This window comes from Trichosurus vulpecula, chromosome 4, assembly GCF_011100635.1.
Source record: "Trichosurus vulpecula isolate mTriVul1 chromosome 4, mTriVul1.pri, whole genome shotgun sequence".
NCBI lineage: Eukaryota > Metazoa > Chordata > Mammalia > Diprotodontia > Phalangeridae > Trichosurus > Trichosurus vulpecula.
This window is the reverse complement of record NC_050576.1, coordinates 176,877,678-176,884,341: the sequence shown is the minus strand read 5'-3', so window position 1 is coordinate 176,884,341 and position 6,664 is coordinate 176,877,678. Positions and strand designations below refer to the sequence as shown.

Genomic DNA, 6,664 nt, shown 5'->3' with positions numbered 1-6,664 from the left:
GAATAATACAAGATCTAGCAGCTTCTAAATTAAGGGATCAAAGGGCTTGGAATATAATATTCCAGAGGTCAAAGGAGCTAGGATTAAAACCAAGAATCACTTACCCAGTAAGACTGAATATAATACTCCAGGACAAAATATAGATTTTCTATGAAATAGAGGACTTTCAAGCATTCTTGAAAAAGAAATGACCAGACCTGAATGGAAATAGATACAAGAATCAAGAGAACCATGAAAAGTTAAACAGGAAAGAGAAATCGCAAGGGAATTAATAAAGTTGAACTGTTTTGTTTACATTCCTACATGGAAAGATGATATTTGTAACTCATGAGACCTTTCTCAGCATTAGGGTAGTTGAAGGGAACACACGCACACACACACATACACATACACACACAAACACACACACATACATACATATAGACACAGGGCACAGGATGAGTTGAATATGAAGGGATGATATCTAAAAATAAATACATAAATATAATTAAGGGTTAGAGAGAAGAGAAAGGGAGAGATAGAATGGGGTAAATTTTCTTAAATAAAAGTGGCAAGGTTCTATTGGAAGGGAAAAGGGGCAGGAGAAAGGAAATGAATGAGTCTCGCTCTCATCAGACTTGATTTAAGGAGGGAATAACATACACACTCAATTTGGTATCTTACCCTACTGGAAAGTAAGGGAGAAGGGGATAAGAGAGAGGGGATGACAGAAGGGAGGGTAGATTGGGGAAGGAGGTACTCAAAAGTAAAAATTTTTGGAAAAAGGCAAGGGTCAAGGGAATAAAATTGGAGAAAAGGGGACATGGTAGGATAGAGGGAAATATAGTTAGTCTTTCACAACATGACTGTTATGGAACTGGAGGGTGGGTGGGCAGTGAAGAAGGTAGAAAATTTAAAACTCAAAGTCCTAAAAACAAATGCCCCAAAAAGTTGTTTTTTACATGCAACTGGGAAATAAGATATACAAGCAATGAGGCATAGAAATCTATCTTGCCCTACAAGAAAGTAAGGGGAAAGGGGCAAGGGGGTAGTGGGGTGACATAATGGGGAGAAGCCTAGGGAAAAGGACAATCAGAATATGTGCCATCTTGGGGTGGGGGAAGGTAGAAATGAGGAGAAAATTTGTAATTCAATCTTGTGGAAATCAATGTTGAAAACTAAAAAATATTAAATAATGAAATAAAGAAAAACATGAAAAAGAAAACATTATAAAATGCAGAATTGATACTTTTTATTACATTAAATTAAAAAAAGGTTTAGCACAAACAAAATCAATGCAAGAAAGATCAGAAGGGAACAATTTTTACAGCAAGTGTTTCTGATAAAGACTTTATTTCTCAAATATATCAGGGAACAGAGTCAAATTTATACCAACCCAAATCAATCCCTAATTAATAAATTATCAAAATATATGAACAGGAAATTTTTAGATGAAGAAATCAAAGCTGTCTATAGTCATATGAAACAATGCTCTGTATCACTATTGATTAGATAAATGCATGTTAAAAGAACTCTGAGGTACCACCTCACACCTATCATATTTGCTAAAATGAGAGAAAAGGAAAATGATAAATGTTGGAGTGGGTTGTGAAAATTGGGACACTAAAGCACTGTTGGTGTAATTATGAACTGAGACAATCATTCTGGAACTATGCTCTCAAGGGCTATCAAACTATGCATAACCTTTTGTCCAGCAATATCACTATTAGGTCTGTGTCCCAAAGAGATCACACACACACACACACACACACACACACACACACACACACAAAGCAAAAAAAGATAAAAAGGACCAATGTACAAAAAAATATTTATAGCAGTTCTTTTCATGGTGGCAAAGAATTGGAAATTGAGGGAATGTTCATCAATTGGGGAAATGGATGAACAAGTTGTGGTATATGATTGTAATGAAATACTATCTTGCACTAAAAAATTATGAGCAGGCAAATTTTGAAGAAAAAAGTGGAGAGATATGAATTGATGATGATTGAAATGAACAGAATCAGGAGAACCTTGCACACAGTAACAGCATTATTGTACAATTATCAAATGAATGCCTTAGCTATTGTCCACAATACAGGGATCCAAGGCAATTCCCAGAGACTCATGATGGTAAATGCTACTCACTTCTGGAGAAATAACTAATATAGATCAAAGCATACTATTTTCACTTTCTTTAGGGTGTGTGTGTGTGTGTGTGTGTGTGTGTGTGTGTGTGTGTTTTATTTTGGTCTATTTCTTCTTTCACAACATGGCTAATATGGATATGTTTTATGTGGTTGCACATATATATCAAATTGCTTACCATCTTAGGGAAGGGGTGGTGACGTAGGGGAAAAATCTGAATTTCACTTTTTATATGAATGTTAAAATTTGTCCTCACATGTAATTGGAAAAAAATTCTATTAAAATAAAAAAGATTACTTAAAATAGAGTCCATGGCACCTGGTTCCTGGGGGTCCATGAACTTAGATGGGAAAAAAATCAATCTCTATTTTCATGAACCTCCAATTAAAATTAAACATTTCCTATAATTATTAAAAGAAAAAGCTTAAAAATCCAAGCTATGAGCTCTTCCACCCAGTGTGTAGTTGCCTCCGGGACCCCACCTCCAGTTTTGGCAACACTTTCTCTCTGTCCCAAAAGTTTAAACTCGATGCTTCTAAGTTCCCCATGGATGATGATATTGATGCTCTCATTAGTGACAATTGCACTCTTGCATGTGCAAAGCTGGCTGTCTTCCCTGCCATTTTGGGGCACTCCAGACATCAGAGTGTGATGGCCGGTATGGGCCAGAAAGACAGCTATGTGGGGCATGAGGCTCAGAGCAAGAGAGGTTTTCCAACCTTTAAGTGCTCCACTGCACATGGTATTGTCACCAACTGGGATAACATGGAGAATATCTGGCATCATACTTTCTACAATGAGCTCCATGTGACGACTGAAGAGCACCCTATGCTGTTCACATAAGCCCCCCCGGAACTCCCAAGACAACAAGAAAAGATGACTCAGATTATGTTTGAGACCTTCAATACCCCAGCCATGTATAATTCCATCCAGGCTGTGCTGTCTCTCTATGATTCTGGTCATACCACTGGTATTGTGATGAACTCTGGTGATGATACACCTCATGCTATATTCATTTATGAAGGTTATGCCCTTCCCCATGCCATCCTCTATCTAGATCTGGCTGGCCATGATCTGCTAGACTACCTCATGAAGATCCTGATCAAGATAGGGTACATTTTCACTAGTACAACTCAGAGGTAAATTGTGTGTGATATCAAGGAGAAGCGTGTTATGTAGTGCTAGACTTCAATCAGGAGATGGACAGTGCTGCATCTAGGTTCCTCTCTGGCAAAGATCTATGAGCTCCCTGATGGGCAGGCTAGCATCATTAGCAACAAGGGGTTCCAGTGTCCAAAAGCTCTTTTCTCACCATTTTTCTTAGATATGAATGCTGTGGAATCCATGAAATTACTTTCAACTCAACCACGAAGTGTGATATTGACATGCTAATACCATATTGTCTGGTGCTATCATCATGTCCAGGCATTGATGATAGGATGTAGGACATTACAGCCCTAGCCTTGAGCACATTGAAAATTAAGATCATTGCCCCACTGGACAGCAAATGCTCCCTCTGAATTGGAGGCTCCATCCAGGCCTATCTCTCTACCTTCCCACAGATTGTAGATCAGCAAACAGGAGTATAATGAATCTGGGCCCTCCATTGGCCCCTCCAAATGCTTCTAAATAGATCATTCTTTTTGTTTTGTTATTTTCTTTTGCTTTTTGTCAAAGAGCGTGACATGATAATTGCCCCCCAAAAAGAGAAATGAGATTGGCATAGCTTTGTTTGTTTCTTTTTGTTTTGGTAGGTTTTTGTTTTTGTTTTGTTTTGGGTTATTTTTGTTTATGTTTTTATTTGTTTATGCTTGATGCAGGATTTAAAAACTGGAATGGTGAAGGTGATGAACAGTTTAAGTATGTTGGAGGCAAACATCCTCAAAGATCTACAGTGTGTCTTGAGGATTCTGATTGTCCCTTTTTTTATAATGGTCATTCCAAATAATTGTATAATGCATTTTATAGAGAGTTGATGGTCCCTGTGAAAGCTGTCCTGCTCTACACAGAAGAGCCATTTAATATAAATGCAATAGGGAAAGGAGAAAGGGAGGAGGTACTCCATGTAAATTATGTAATCCTCAAAAAAACACTTATTGTATCTTCCACCTTAATACTCGTTCCTTTCTTTAATTGTCAAACATAAATTCCCCTCCCTGCTGCCAACATAGATGTGAATGAAGACTTTTATGAGATTGGTGACAGCACTTGGAGGAAGGGAGGAACTTTACCTGTACACTGACTTAAAACCAGTTCAAATATAAGTGCACATGTTAAAGGGAAAAAAATAAAATAAAAGCTTAAGAAACCTAACTCCAGGGCTCTCCATACCTTTGTTGGAGCATTTGTCTATATCAGTAGGGTCAAACTAAAATTAAAATAAGAGGCACTAAACCATACACAAAGAGCCTTGCTGCTGCGTATTGACACTTATTTGTATTATCTATGTTCTATTGTGTCTTTATTCATTTTGTTAAATATTTTCAATCACATTTTAGACTGGTTGTGGGGAGAGTGGTAGGAGCCATCTCTCTTTTAGATCCTTACTTCATCTACTTAAATAGTCCCCTAACTCTTACCCTCTCTTCTATTCCCTCCACCCAAGCCAAGAACACCAGATGTGGTCCAGATACATTTGACATTATTTTAGTTAATACTTAATGAAATTTTATACTTTAACTTTCCCTTAATCTGATGATATCCTGAACTAGCTATGTCTCTTTCTTACTTCTGGCCATCAACTTTTGACCCCCTTCCCCTCAAAAAAAGGTGTTATTGTATGTTGCTTCTACATGACTAGAGATATTACTATATCTGTATCATCATAAATCCAGATTATTAATCCTAATCTTTATAATTCACACAATTGTTGCATCAAATATGTAAGTGCTGAATTTTCATATGGGGTGGGGCAGAAGAGAGGCCATGGGATAGATTGAAGCTAACAAGCCCACAGAGTAACACATTTCCCCAATGCAAATAAGGACATAACAAAATCTTTAAATCAACTGAATGATGAACTTTAGCTAATTATTTGTCCAAAAAGGTACTAGACCTGAGGTGGCCCAGGTTTCCTGCGGTAATGACTAAGCTTTCCTATTCTATTGATAATGGAGGAAAAAATATTACAAAGAATAGGCATGAAAATATCACAGGTGATATGAAAAAGTTGTAGGCACATAAAAATATGATCATCAAATATTCAACATGTCATAGTTTTTCTTTGTCAAGTCATTATGCCTCCAATCCCTCAACCCCTTAGGACTTTCCCAGGCCATCTCAACCAGCTTCACTTTCTTCCTTTGCCAGTCTCCATTTTTTGATTAACCAGCTCAATTCTTCTCTATCCTCTGCTCTCAAGTCTCTAGCTCCCTGTAACAGTAAGGCAATAAACACAACATCAACGATAATCATGAATATGCCTAAGTAGTTCTGTATTGCAAGGTATGAGAGGCTCTCCATAAAGAAGGCAGAAGAAGTATAACATTTATTCAGATGCCAGAAAACCATATCCCATAACCAAGTGTTCAGCTTCCACAGTCAGTCAGCCTACTTTATCATAACAGCAAGGAAATTAAAACACCATATCACAGTCTGGAGCCTAGCCATCCCAAAACCTCTTTAACCCCCTGCTGCGGTCTTCCCAAAAACAAACTCCTAGTACAGCTAAGTCAGCCTGTTTGGTTCTAACAATCACAAGGGCAGCCATTAGCAGCCATAACATCGTTCTCTCTCTCTCTCTCTCTCTCTCTCTCTCTCTCTCTCTCTCTCTCTCTTTCTCTCTCATTCTTAGCATTTTCTGTGACATAGCTTCCTTTTCCTGTCAGGAAGGTCCTCCCACCATAGATGTCTTAGGCTTCCTGTGACTTAAGCAGGTCACGTGGCCTATTAATGGGCAGGAAAGATCTTCAGATCCAAATTGCTACTACACTCCCTCATTCTCTACCTTGACAAACCTTGATACTAGATTTTTCCCTTTATCTGTCTCCTCTCTTCCTACTCATTTGCTACTGAACAGAGCAGTGGGAAATCACACAACTAGGGTGACTGGGTCCATTACAAAATTATGTTAACTAGTCCTGATATACTTCAAGATAGTAGCATTTTTTGTGATGGCTAAAAACTGGAAATAAAGTAGAAAAACATGAATTTGGAATTTCTAAACAATCTGTGGTACATGAATATCATGGAATATTACTGTGTTATAAGAAATGATGCGTGTGATGCATTCATAGAAACATGGAAAGATCTATATGAACTGATACTGAGCCAAGTAGGTGGAGCCAAAAAACAACAAACAATAACTACAATAATGACATTTTTAAATTTTAAGAACGGCAAACCAGAAAAAAAAAACAAAGCTAAATGTAATTAAATTATAAAGATCAAATGGGACTTAAATGAAGAGATATGAGGTCACACCCAATTTAGCCTTTCATGGAAGTGAAATGGCCACAAGTGTGGCATGTGTATCAATCGGTTGTGCTGACTTTTTTTTTTCTCTTTTTCTTCTCAAAAAATATTTGTCATACAAGAC

At 37.5% G+C, this 6,664-nt stretch overlaps 1 pseudogene; it reads left to right on the top strand.

Annotated features, from left to right (window-relative positions):
• Positions 1-2,673: 2,673 nt before the first annotated feature.
• Positions 2,674-3,756, top strand: LOC118846932 (annotated as a pseudogene).
• The last annotated feature ends 2,908 nt before the right edge of the window (positions 3,757-6,664 follow it).